General features: G+C 44.7%; 1 protein-coding gene across 1 annotated transcript in view; it reads left to right on the top strand.

The window, feature by feature from the left end:
- The first annotated feature begins 222 nt into the window (after positions 1–222).
- tiam2a (TIAM Rac1 associated GEF 2a) overlaps positions 223–13,908 on the top strand; it is a 65,376-nt gene continuing 51,690 nt past the window's right edge. The window contains exon 1 of the mRNA XM_047014923.1: positions 223–497. The gene's annotated coding sequence lies outside the window, so the exon portion shown is untranslated. The remainder of the gene's footprint in view (positions 498–13,908) is intronic.

Here is a 13,908-nt window from a genome sequence, read left to right as displayed (position 1 = left end):
GGATTTTGACACATATTTAAAGAACAAAAGCACACTATTTAATTATTTTCTAATAATAAATCCGTATTTTTTATTTGTCTAATTACATTTGATATTTGTTATTTCGTTAGTTTATGATATTTGGTTCAGTTTGTAACAGTATTTTAAGCTTTAAGCTTTGTAAGAAATAAACATAACATTCATCGACTGAAACGATTCACATCCTATTATCTAATTTGCAATGCATTCCCAACTCAATTTGTCTATCGCTATGAATCTCCATCGAAGAGAGGAGGGGTTTAACCCCACATTGTCTGGGAGGAGTCGGGTTTTCTCTGCGGTGAGTGAGTCCTGAGAGCATTGCATTTACAAAGCGTGGGAGTAGCAACCAACCATTCAGTATTAAAGCAAAATAGCAAATCGACAAAAAAACACGTATAACGACTAAGTTTATTTGTACGGGAGAGTTGAAAAACCTGTGACCACAATTGTGTCTTCAGCAGTAGAGCAGTCAACCGGTAAGTTTAATTGCAAACTTGTGCGTTCGCTGTGGACGGCCGAATTCTCATAAGCGCGTCTTTACAGTCCACGCGCCAATATGCTACTATAAATTATAAGGAATATTGCTTGTTAATATGGTTATTTTTGTGGTCGAGGGACGTAATGTAGATGATGGGACAGACAGTGTTAGAAAATACGGTGGTGGGCTTTCTATAAAAAGTTTGTGATACTGGGCAGTGCCCCTAATTGACGACGTTGTTACAGCTGCTGCAGCTGTGTCCAAACACAATAGTTTATGCGGCGTTTCTGATCAAGAAAACTGCTTTTCGTGTTAGGTTTCTGTAACTTTCGGAATGCCTTTTATTCATTTTAAAGTGTCAGTCCGTGAATATACGATCATGGCCTGGACTGCTGACTGGGCACATAGGTCTGTAAAACTATTGTTATCTTTCCAAACAGGTTAGTTCGATCTCACATTTCAGCCATAACGGCACGTCAACAAAATTAAGGAGAGGAATTGCTCCCATGCCCAAACTTTATGAATGTAGCGAGAATTCTACAACCTAATGTGATATTTTGATTGATTTATAATTCACAACTACTTGCAGTAATAATTTTTGCACAATAGACCAAAGACTATTACACACACATTAAATTTCGATCTTGAATAGAGTTCAAGATGTTCAACATGGAGCTGTCAACAGTGTGAGTGGAGGGCAATTCAGTGTGTCCTTTGTGTTGTGGTGATTTATGAGGCGAGTGTCCGTAACTGCCAGGCCTGCTCCCTCATGATTGTGTGGTAGTGGAGGTGATTTACCTAGTCTCTTTGTTGTTTGGGGAAGTGCTGTGACATGGGATGGTGTAAGGGAGGCCGAGGGCTTGAGTAGGGGTGGGAGGGCTCCAGGACCATACAAGCACAACAAAAGGGCCAGTGGAACCCTGGAGGGTAGGGACTGGTCAGTGTAAACACACCCAAAGGACAGGAGGAAGGTATGGGCATGCCTTATGGCACCCTAGCCTCCATGTCATGGAAACCAATCACCCAGGTGTCCATTTAAAGCAGACTTTTTGGGATTTGAATGGACTCATACCATCACTCTGTCCATTGAGTAGTTTTAATAACAGGCTAATGTTTCACTTACAGTGAAACATTGGCCCACTCAAACCATTTGTCTGCCTGAACACTCCTATATGTTCTTGTTATATATGCAACAAAAAAGAATTGGTTCCTCTGAGTACATATGATTGGATAAGACCAGGCCTACAAGGTTACAGAAGGTCTGGACAGAAGATGGACTCTGGATTGCACACAACATTCTTCTGATGATTAATTTAAACTTAATTGAATGTTTCAATTTGTCTTCAGGGTCCTTGTTTAGTAGCCAACAAGTGTGTGCTTAATTGTATCCTAAGAATGTTGCGTGTTTGTTTATTTGAGGACCTGCTGGCCCAATGACTTATATTTCATCTTACGTCTATATCTAATGCCTGTTTAGTGTACTTTGCAGTGCACAATATATAGAATTTTGTTATTGTGAACTCTGGAGCCTTTTTGGATGGCTAAATGTTCTGCATGCCTAGGTTTTGCGGTTGTATTTTTTCCCGGCACAGATTCCACGACCACAAGGAACATTATGATTTTCATTATGACTTTTTAAATCACCCCCCCCCCCCCCCCCCCCCCCCCCCCTAAAAAATCTATTTTTAAGTTTGGTTTTCTTCAGAATTGATAGTGTGAGCAGTGAGAGAGCTCAATGGAAAACATTGCGAGTTCTCATTCACACTGATGTGACCGTGTCTAGAAGGATTCCCCTCTAACCCCCACCCCCACTGTTCAATTTAAGTTGTTTACCAGTGACAAAGGCGGGTAGGGTGATGTTGTAATGTTTCTCTGTCAGTGGGAGGCACATGCTCTCTCCACAGGCATCTGCAACTCATTGCTTGTCTAAATCAACTTTAATGAGCTCGGGGGAAGTATGATACAATAACTTAATTTTGGAGACTTTGTAGTTTGGTAATTTGCAGTTTGACACTTTGCACATTGTTTTGCCTGTAACAAGGCTTAATATATCACTGAGGTGAACCTCGATTGTGTTTAGGTTGTGGATTAGCACACACTTAATCTAGACCCATGAAGCAATTCTCTGATGTTTAATTCAATTAGAAATTGTGAAACAAAGAGGAGTGTTTTTGTCTGCTGTGCAGGCCTTTGTCAATGGAGAGACTTATGGCTGTTCTCTCATAGCCTGTTTGGAAAGCTGTGTGCAAGTGCGCATCGTTAATTCTGAAGTGCTAGCACACTCTTAGAAACGCCAATGTTTCATGTCTTCTCTCAGCACATTTATCTCCATATAAGGCAGCATGCATGTGACTTATCAGGCATGGGTAATATCTGTGCTTATTGTCACATTCCCAAAGGCAGCAGGATGAAGGCCTTTTGACTGTCTGTAGGTGGAGGCAGGGTGAGGGGAAAGGACAAGAGCTGTCTGTGTGGTTCCTCTTATTGTGTTCTCTTCTTTTAAAACCCTGATTGGAAACCTTACTGGTTTCAAGGTCATACAACATGTAAACAGTCTACCGCCATTTCTTTGTTTCCTGTTATGTCTCCATGACAATATAACTTTAAAATCTGACTCAAATTCCACTTTCCCCTTTTAGTCACCACGGGGAAGCATAATGGTGCCTTCTACTGACAGTTTATTTCTGTCTGCGGATGAAGTCATGTTTGACTCTTGAGGCACTGGCAGAAGTGTGGCATCGTTGTAGCATGTGGGCAGTAGTGTTTGGAGGAGAGCTATAATAAGCAGGTGAACTCAAGGGAGCGTTGACAGAGACCTGGAAGGGAATTTTCCTGTGATCATAGTCACCATACCGCAGACAGGCAAATGAGTGACTTTGTCCACTTTCTGTCCCCAGGGTCCCCTCCCATCATGCTATTGGACAGGGCTACAATAAACTAGTGTTGGTCTTTGACTTTCTACCCCATACTGAGGGTTGGTTGGACCCATGTCCTACTTCAACACTACAAAAACCTTCCTCTCCAGGCCAGCTTCACTAAGTGGTTGCGTCAGGTGCAGAACAGTGCAGCCTAGCGTAACACATTACCATTAATCATTTGAGTTGTAGTCCCTGCTGAAAATATACAGTTGTAAACTGTACATGTCTGTAGTATGCCCCAGGCCAGGGCTTCTATATTTAGTTTATTTAGTAGCACTGCCATTCACTTGGACTGATAGAATAAATGATTTGCTGAGGTTGCTGTTATAATTTAACACTGCACAAAAAAATGAGCATTCTTTGGTTCATAAGTCAGACATGGGTCTTGTCCTAAGTTGAGCAGATGGAAAGCTCTGAAAGCTTATGTGTTCAGGTTGACACCCCTAAACGACAGCAAATTGAAGCCTTTGAGGAGATGAATGTGTCGGGTCAAATTTAATCAAGTTTTTTGTTGCGGGGCGCGTTCTGAGATAAACCCATGTGGTTTGGAAAATGAAGATGAAATGGTGGCGAGAGATTAAGTCATGTGTCAAATTAGCTTGCAGATTAAGATCTTCTGCATGAGGAGGAGACAAAGTGAAAGAGAGGGGGAATGAGGGAGAGAGAGGCGAGTTGTGTAGTGGAAGGGGCACTGACACACCAGCTAGCATGGTAGGGTTATTGTAGGACAGTGTACATCAGACAAATTGCAATACATCAGTCTGGCATAAAACCTGGGGAGGGCGGAGGGTGTGTTGAACTCGTGTGACATCCTGAAGCAATAGCAAGCTGCTTCGATGTTCCCCTTCCATGAACAATATGTCATATGGTCTTTTCATGTGGGATGAGAGGGCAAAGCCCAGATAATAAGCGCTACCTCAAATACAGTTGTGATTTGATACGTGCGTCTACATGTCAGTGCCGTGTGATGTGTGAAAGGACAGCAAGCTGTGTACATTGTAGATGTGTATGGGCTTGTGCTTAAATATGCCTTTTTGATGTCCTCGCTGGGCTGGGTCACACTTCATCTGAGCAGAACATCTCCATTGTGGCCTCATCAGCAGTAATTGTGATGGATCTGGCTTACCTCTGAAACCAGTAGCCAGAAGGTCTACCCCCTCATCATTCCCCTATTGGTAGTGCAAACACAGCTGTTGTGTTATTGGCTGAAGGTCTTGGCATCAGGTTCTTCTGTTGGCGCCATGCGTCTGCCATTGTTCTCCATGATGGGCTAAGAAGCTCCTGGAAGGGGTACACACATCCCACTTGCTCCTGAATGGAGCTTGGTAACGCACCCTAATGTTGTCTCTGTGTTATCTTGTCTTTATTACAAGGTGTTTACTAGAGAAGGTCAAACAAAACAGCAAGTCATAAGTCACATAGGCTTATAACTACACTTTGTCTCCCAGCTAGCTTAACATAACTAACATGCTAATCAAATACCTTTTCCTCTATTTATGGGGTTTCTATCAGTCAATGTGAAGTGGTTGTGAGAGGCTTGACCGCAGCAGCGTGGAATGTGAGGTGCATTTTCAGCCTCATTAGCACTGTTCTCCCCCCCCCCCCACCCCCTCCTCACGTTAACAGTCTCTAGTTTGATCTGGGAGGGAGATAAGCTTCTTTCCTTCCTTCCTCAGTCTAAGGCCTTGGTTATTTGGCATCTGTCCAATGTAAACAGCGAAAGGGGCTTGATTGCCTTAGGTCATGTGCAATCCTGGCATCTAAACACTATGCCAGCTCAATTAGATTTGAGTCATAAAGAGGTAAAATTATCCATATAATCTGTTTCCTGGAGCTTACAACAGCAAGGCTTACTGGACGTGTCGGGGCTCAGCTTGGTGTTGGAGGACCTTCAGGTAACGCTACTAGTGGATATGTATGTTTTGAGCGTAGAGACTATGCACATTCCTTTTTTGGGGGTTAGTAAGGATAATCCGGCAAGGAATACCTTTGCCTACTTTTCCACAGCCGTTTTGTGTCAAACGTTTGGTATTTTATGTAGAGGGGAGCCGTTTCCACCTCGTCAGGTCCTTTTAGGTGTGGTCAAGAGGTTTTTGGGTGGTTTAGCAAGGTTGGAGGAAAATCAGTGTATTTAGTGCCTGCCACCATGTGTGTGTTCTGTGCCCAGCCCTCCGGATCCCTTTCTCTACTTCTCACCACGCTCGACTTGAGTTTCCTCTTTTGCGTCCAGAAGTCTTCAGCACCACTGTTCTGTGCCAACTGCCAAAGCCGGGGCCAGGGCCTCGATCTGCAACGGGCCGTTACACAAGAGAGATTTAACCCTGGACAAGTGGCTCTGTGGACTCCGTATCATGGCTGTCACTCTCAATATCACCATGGTTAGCTTTCAGCTGGAGGCCGTTTCCCTGACGATGATACAGGTGTGAATAGGGAACATTTAGTTGGTCTCCCTCTAGGGCTGTGTCTGTGCCAGCTGGGAGAAAATGTGCTCGGCTAAGTGGGGCCAGATTTTCCTCTTGATTACCTTTAGTGGAGCTACTGGGTGACATGAACCGTTTTTTTAGCCAAGTTGAAGTATTTCTGCTCTGGTGATTCTGAGTTCACCATGTTCCACTTGCAATGTATAACTCTTCCTTAGGAAAGCCGAAGAAGGCTACCTTTCATAGTGATTCATTTGAGTTGTAAATCATTTGTTGAAAAAAGCCATGAAAGGAAGGGTCTACTTTCGAACACAATCCACCCAGCCAGTATCATCTGCAAGCTAATGGCCACTCCACTTTGGGTTAAGCCCATGTCAACTATAATATCAGTCACATGTGGAGAGTTGAATGTTGTGACCCAGGAGCTGGTGCAATATTAAAGACTGTCATTATCCATATGATATCATCCCTGACATGGTCTTAAATGGCAAGCTTTAAAGTTTGAGTCTGAGACGGGTCATTGGCATCTGAGTTGGGTGTAAAAAGTGATGACTGATACCATTTCACACAGGGGACAGGATTTTGAATTATCACTGAATGTTCAATGTCATATTTAGGCAAGACATGAAAGGTAAAGAACACCCTAAAGATGACGAGGGGCACAGCAGGAGGAGTACTGTAAACCAACTGACAGGTGCGTGCCTGCTGTGTACAGAATACTGTATATGCCAAAGGCTATTCTCGGCTGTCATCTGAGAAGCCGTCTCCTAATCTGTCCACAACTCAATCCTAATGTTGTTCAAGGTACGAGAGCCAAGATGAAGGCAGACTTCTTTTATGGCTTCGGGTCTTAGTGCTGTGTACACTGCCTCTTTAAAAGGGTGGACAACCAGCTACTTAAACCTTGCTGTTGAAAGTGTCCATGCAGACATAATGACCTCTCCTTTTCTACCCAGACCTGACACATTCTGCCTCTTAGGATTAGTGGTTATGGGTCACATCTCCAACCCCCCTCCACACACACACACACACACACACACACAGTCAACAGGCCCTTTGTTGGTTGATCCAGATGGGCCACCCTGGAAGGGGGGTGTTAGAGGGCACGGTACCTTCAGTTTAGACTGGCTCTCTTGGGCAAAAGGAAGGACTGACTCACAAGGGGAAGGAAAAATGCACACATCCTCTGTGCAGTAAAACAACTGCTAACAGTTGGAGCAGGCTTTTGACTGTCTGTGTGTCTGTCTGAGGAGATTTCTCCATAAATGCGTGTGGCGGGGGGGTAAACCACGCCACATGTTATGGCACATAGCTTCTGACTGCATTCCATTTAGCTATACAACACAGCATCTTTGTGTTGCACCAAATGTCTCTCCCATGGCCTTCTACCGTCCACTATGGAACGGCTGTCCCAATGCAGTGCTGCTGCTGTGAGGACTGATTTTTATTCTGAAGTAGTAACGTTCTCTGTCGCTTCACTCGAAAGATTCACAGCTGCGGCCAAAAGAATAGCAAAGAGCAGCCGTTCGGCTTTTTGTCCTTACAGTTCTTCCTCACCTGTAGTTTATTTTAGGCCTTTCATAAAAGCTTTTCAGTCCAAGACGTGACCCACACTGCATCCGTGGGAATGATTCAGTCTCATGCTTGTGAATGGCTAGTCAGCCCACTCACTCATCTTCACATTGGGACGCATGTGACTTCACAGCCTCCTAATGTCATTCATCCATAGTCACATATGAGAGCAGTGATTTAAGAAGGAACACACCTTAACATGGTGACCAACATTGATGTCACTCTGTCAACAGGCACTGTCACACACTGTGTCATAGACACATTTATACCTCAGGCACACCAGCTCATTTATTTCCAGTTGGTTTAGCTAAGCCTAGTAATATATTCTGCTTTGCTTCCCTCATTATCTCTCCCAAGTGCAGACACAGACAGCTTTGGTGTCCAATTTGCTCTGTCAATTTTGATTAAAGGTGCATGTCTGCCATGCTCGGAATCATCATTGAAATCACTCCAGTAATAACGGCATTTCATTAAAAGTTATTTTGAACTCTTCCATGTCTCTCTAGGCAGTTCTCCAGTTTCTAGTGGCTGGAGGTAGTAATTTGGGGAGAGTTTGGACATCGTCTCCAGTGGGAGTGTAGACCAGGCAGCAAGCTCTGTGGTCTGCTTGTGTGGAGAAAGCAGCTTCACTGGAAACCGGCAGTTCTTCAAAAAAATAAATGCTAATGATATTTTACATCTCATCGGTTTATAGCCATAACTAATAATGACAGTGTAGAGAAAAGCCAAGCACGGAGGGCTCAGGCTTGAAGCTCCGTAGTACCCTAATGATATAGACTACCTGACATATTAGTAGTGTCCCCCTCTCCTCTTCCATCCTTTCTTTTTCTCCCTCTCTCTCTCTCTCTCTCTCTCTCTCTTCTTGTTTTTTCCCTCCCTCCCTCAGCGTGCCTCCATGTGAATGCTGTTGGACGAGGAGACTGTTTTAATCGGGGAAACCCTTTGTCTTTATTAGTATTGGGGGAGTCATTAGTTGCTTATAGCCCCCGGCTTACAGCCCATCAAGGCCATTAGTCACTAGGTAGCCAGTGGTACACCTGAGCTGCTGTTGAGAAAGACTAGAGCTATTCTTCGTTAGTAGATTAAGTGTGTGTGTGGTCTACCTTTTGGACGGCTAATTATGCAATGCTATCCTGCACCACTGTCCCCTTACTGTATTCCCCTACTCAGTTAACTACGCACATACTCACACAAACCTTCTTTCTCTGCCATGTGAAATGCCTTAGCTTTTTTCTTAGTTAAAAATGCCAGGTGAAGTCAGCAGTTTATTTGACATTACAAATTCACACTCGCACACTGTTTTAGTATTCACTACAGATTTGACCTGGTGGGGGCTTGGTTTCTCAGCAGGTCAGGGATGTCAGGAACGATCACATTTATGGAGATACGCATGAGGGGCAGTAAATTATACTCAGTCCAAGTCTACCATCAAGTTTGTACCACTGCATCTGGCCGATATGTCTGGCTTTGTTGAACTAGGCTGTCGTGTTAAACTGTTGATAGTGTGCTTATCCAGTGTTGTCAAATTCCCTTATTTCTTGTTCTTTCCTGTTATTATCCATAAAGTCCACATTCAAAAGAACATTCCAACCCTGTGGCAACAGTTTTTCCCTCCCAGGAGTCATTGAGCCTGAGGCCTGATGATGGACCTTGCTAGTCTCTGGACAAGCCAATATTTCTTTCTCTCCCTCTCTTTTCCTGCTTTCTTTGATTAGAGAAGACTACCTGTCTCTATCTCTCTCCAAATTCCTCATTCTCTCTTTCCCCAAATGTCTCTTTGTCCTCCTGTTCTGTCCTCTGGGGGGGGATACAGCCGGTCTCCTGCCCACCACTGCAGAATCTAACACAACCAGTGTTGTACCAAACAAAAGTGTTCTCTGGGGGGGTTAACTAGCCAGCTCTGTCTCATTTAAACCCGCCCAGATTAAGGCCCAGAGTGAATACCCCCCTTGTCCTCTCATAATAGTCCAGTTTGAACCCTCTGAACTCAACTGGTTGGAGCATCTGCCTGTCGATTTCCACCCTTTCCTATGGGAGATCCACAGCTTCCTGTACATCTGCCCGTGAACAATAATTTGATTGGCTGACAAATGAATCATCATACATGAAAATGTATTGTAGACCAATGACCAAATGTATTAAACACCCTCTGTTGTCTATGTGCATGCTCCAGCGAGCCTTCATTTTTACTGCCAGACTTTTCTTGTCAGGCAGTTGCATGGCCACCTAACACGCGCGTGTCCTCATTGACATTCCGTTGCCGCCACATGGATGGGATAATAATGAGCTTGATGTGGACCTTAATTCAATCATGTCAATAAAAGTCCTGCACATGTGGCCCATCTGCTAGTGCCTACCTTCTCATAGTCTGTGTGCCAGGCTGTGCCCAGCCTGGATCGCTACGCTGACCCCCTCTTCACGTCTCCTGTTGAAACCTTTTACAAAAACGTTTGAGGAGTACAAAAGAGTTTGTTTTGTAAAGGAAGCGCTGTGGTGCGTTATCCAACAAGCCCAGCACACAAATGCTTCTGAAACTTGAGGAACTGGTTTGAGTGTTTTGGTGTGTTTTACTTGGTATTCGTTTGTTTTTTTGTAATACTGTTTCCTGAGTCCAAGCCAGTCTTTTCTCTCAGGTGATACAATGATTTGGGCTGCGCTGTTGAAAAGACGGTCATCTTGTTTGAGCAGTTCCAGATCTATTCATAGCAGTCCTGCAGTTTAAGATACCGAAGAGACAAAGGATGTTTCCAGCTGCGGAAGGTGGTTCTTCCAAAGTGTTGCTCATACACATGCACCGACTCGCACGCTCATTTGTTCTCCACAAATTATTCTTAGACGCACCTCCTTGGTTGTGTCGCACAGACACAGCTCTGCTGCGTAATGCGTATCTAGGTTACTGATTAGCAAAGCAGCATCTGTTCAATGGATCGATGACGACACACGGGCATGCATATGGCAAACCCTGCAGGTGTTAAACCTGTTTGGAGCACTGAGGGTTCCTCTGTGGGATGGGTCCACGCATTCACGGCCTCATTTCTCACATAGTAAAAACTAGTTAGCACAGCTTGTCTGTTGTCTGACTAAATCTCCTTCCACACTGCTCTGGTGTTGACATGACCCTGGAGAATGCGGTCCAATCTGACTAACAGCTCATTAAAACTGAATTTTAGGCCAAATCTGTACTGTGTTTTGGCTGCATTTTCTGTATGAATGAGTCCAATAGTCTCTTTTTCTCTTGCTTACTTATCCACAACATGTGAGCAGGTACACATTGTTATATGATATGGGTGTATGAATAGGGTGGCAGGGTAACTGCAATCCTTAAGAACTGAATCTGCTCAGGAAAATTCCTCAGTTTTGCCTCGGCTGTGTGTGTTTCTAAGGACACGTGTGTGTGCGTGTGTTTCTGTGTGTGTTTCTGCGTGTGCGTGTGTTTCTGTGTGTGCGTGTGTTTCTGTGTGTGCGTGTGTTTCTGCGTGTGTTTCTGCGTGTGCGTGTGTTTCTGCGTGTGCATGAATTTGGCTCTCAGCCAACTAACACCTCCAGATCATAAATATTGTCCCGGTGCTGCTGATGGGGCAGAATAGCAGAGATTCCTATCGTGTTACACTGAGGCACACCTCACCCCAGTAACTCCACTGGACTTTGACTTCTGATAAAGCAGAACCCATTACAGTAATATGTACTATCTTATGAGTTAAGACTAATATAGCGAACCTGTATGTCGATATTCCAGGAAGTGAAAGTGTTTTTTGTTCATAGTTTTATTACATGGATCTAGTTCAATTAGACTTATATTTATGCTTGGCACATTCTATTCAATAATTTAAATCGGTGTCAATTTGCACAACACCCTGCAGTCTTGCTTTTCTTGTTGTTAACCTCACTTTACAAATTTATCGGGCTTTTCTTTCTATGATCAAGTCTGACTGATTTCAGTGGAATTTCAGGTATGCCTAAAACAGAGGGAGAAGATCCGGTGGTGGCTTGGTCTTAGTAGTTCCGAGGAGTCTGAGGAGGGCAGAAGGGGCAGAGGGCCGGTGGAGATTGACCCTGTCCTCCACACGCCTGTCTGACTCCTGGGTGGTAGACTGATGTTTACAGAGCTCCTACTTTAACCACCATGTTTACTCATTAGTGTGTGTGTGTGTGTGTGTGGAGGATGTGTGTTGAGTATGAGAAAGAAAGTTTGTACGTTTGAACGTGTGTGCACTAAACACGTGATTCACCAGGTGCAGCACGTTGTGCCACAGTCTCTATAAACAGCTTGGATTAGTCCTGACGGATCATTTATTTATTGCAAGGGGTGTTGGGAGAAGAGGTCGGGGGAAGGGAGAGGTGGGAGGATCTGGTGGCGGAGGGGTTGCGCTGTGCTGGCCTGTTTATATGGCTCTGAGGTAGACCAGAGGCCTATACTGTGAAGCAAATTCAACTTACCCAGGATATCTTTTTATTAGCTGACTTCACTAAGCCCAATCAAACAGTGTCACCAACAATGGTTGACATTTTGTTAACTCAACCTAGGTTTTCCCAATCTAGCAATGAGCTCGTTCATGTAAAAGGGACAGCATTTTCACCATCTGTCCAATCGCAAACATGAACAAGTCTACCAGAGCTGCATATTTTACACAAAATCAGCAAACTATAATATTCAACAAATATGAAGAATAACACGTATATAATCTAGGCTAAAAGCAGCACTTGCTGCTGCCAAAGGCAAGAAGGGAAGCTGGCACCAAAAATTGCAGACTGTGAAATTGTAAGTTAATAGGCTTATCAAAATCACTGCCCCATCATTGAGGCATGAGTAGATCAGAGCTACAATTGTGTATTCTTGTGAGAGCTTTAGCTTTTAGCTGCAGTCTGATTCAGTCACCACTCCCCATGGCACTGTATACAATCACGCCAAACACAATCGGTCACTGAGGTCACACACAGCATAGCCTATCAACATTTATGGCAGACCACCATGCTAGACTCCCGGGGTGACGTGTGTGTATGTGTGTTGTTACCAGACATCCCTTTGAGAACAGTGATCAGAGACAGAGTGCTGAGGCAGCATGACATTGACCCAGTCATTGCCTTCTGTCTGCTCTACTTTTCATTCCCATACATTTATTTATCTGTTCACATATTAATGTATTCCCAGTTCACACCTGTCTGGTACAGCCTTGTCCAGAAGGACTGCTGGATATCAACCACAGATTGGATCACCGGGAACTGAATGATTTATAATCTTAGTGACGTGACTCCAATCCATGCTAAAGATTGAATAGACACGGTTTACCTCGAAAAAGAATTGCCTGTGGACACCCAGCCAAGAAGAACATTCTGTATCGCTAACATATGGATCCTCTTGGCACAGGATTCAAGGGCAGGGTTCAGCTCTCATCATCCTAATCATCATCATCATTAATGCCAACCTGTCATGTGGATAGCCAGTCTCACAGCACATGGAAATCTATCAGCCTACACTCTCAAAGCTGCTCTGGGTAGTTGAGGCCTGTAGTGGGTAACTGTGGAGCCAGGGTCTTGGGTGTTTAACACAGGGAGAGGGTAGTTACCGTGGGGGAGGCCACAAGGGGCAACCCCCCCCCCCCCCCCCCCCCCCCCCCCCGGTGCTGGATCTCCCCAAGAATGTAGGGAGGGGAAAGTCTTAAGCAGTGATGGATGGGACTAAAGCCACACACAAACACACACACACCACCCAATGCACAGCATCTGGATGCAAATGCGTTGGCGGTGCCCTCAGCATGGTGTGCCAGTGTAGCAGGTGTGTGAGTCTCACTGCTCTGCTGGGACTGAGGAGTAAAAGGCCTGGTTCTCTAGCCCACCGGCCCAGATAAACGAGTCCAGGCTTCAGCACATTACATTTACATTTAGTGATTTAGCAGACGCTCTTATCCAGAGTAACATTCAGAGGGACACTCCCCCGAGGCAAGTAGAGTGAAGTGCCTTGCCAAGGCCACAACGTTACTTTGCACGGCTGGGAATCGAACTGGCAACCTTCAGATTATTAGCCCGATTCCCTAACCGGTCAGCCACCTGACTCCCTGACTCCCATGAACAGCATTTAGTCCGCTTGGAAGTTAATACACCAGCTTAAGTGTGATGCAAGCAAACAATTACCATTGTCCTTCTCAGGCCATTAGTCAACTGACACTTGACTCGTGCATGTTAGAGCTAATGCTTTATTCATGCGAGTTTGTCTGACCACAGTGATGTGGGTCTGTGTGCTTGGATGCCGTAGATGCATATCTGTTTCTCTGTGTGAGGGAGGGGGGGCTGTCCCCAAATCCCTCCACATCATTGTTCCTGAATCCCCCCCGTGTTAATATTGACCTCTGCGTGCAGTAGGTTTGCTTGACCTATATTGTACTACACTGGTCAATCTTCTCTGATGGATCACCCAATAGCTTCTAATCCATCTCTTAGGACAGTAAACACCACCATAAGGGTTTCTATGCTAATGTGTGTGTCTAGGCGTGTGTGTGTGAGC

The sequence above is a fragment of the Hypomesus transpacificus genome, chromosome 3 (genome assembly GCF_021917145.1).
Source record: "Hypomesus transpacificus isolate Combined female chromosome 3, fHypTra1, whole genome shotgun sequence".
Classification (NCBI taxonomy): Eukaryota; Metazoa; Chordata; class Actinopteri; order Osmeriformes; family Osmeridae; genus Hypomesus; species Hypomesus transpacificus.
This window is presented reverse-complemented; position numbering and strand designations above follow the sequence as displayed.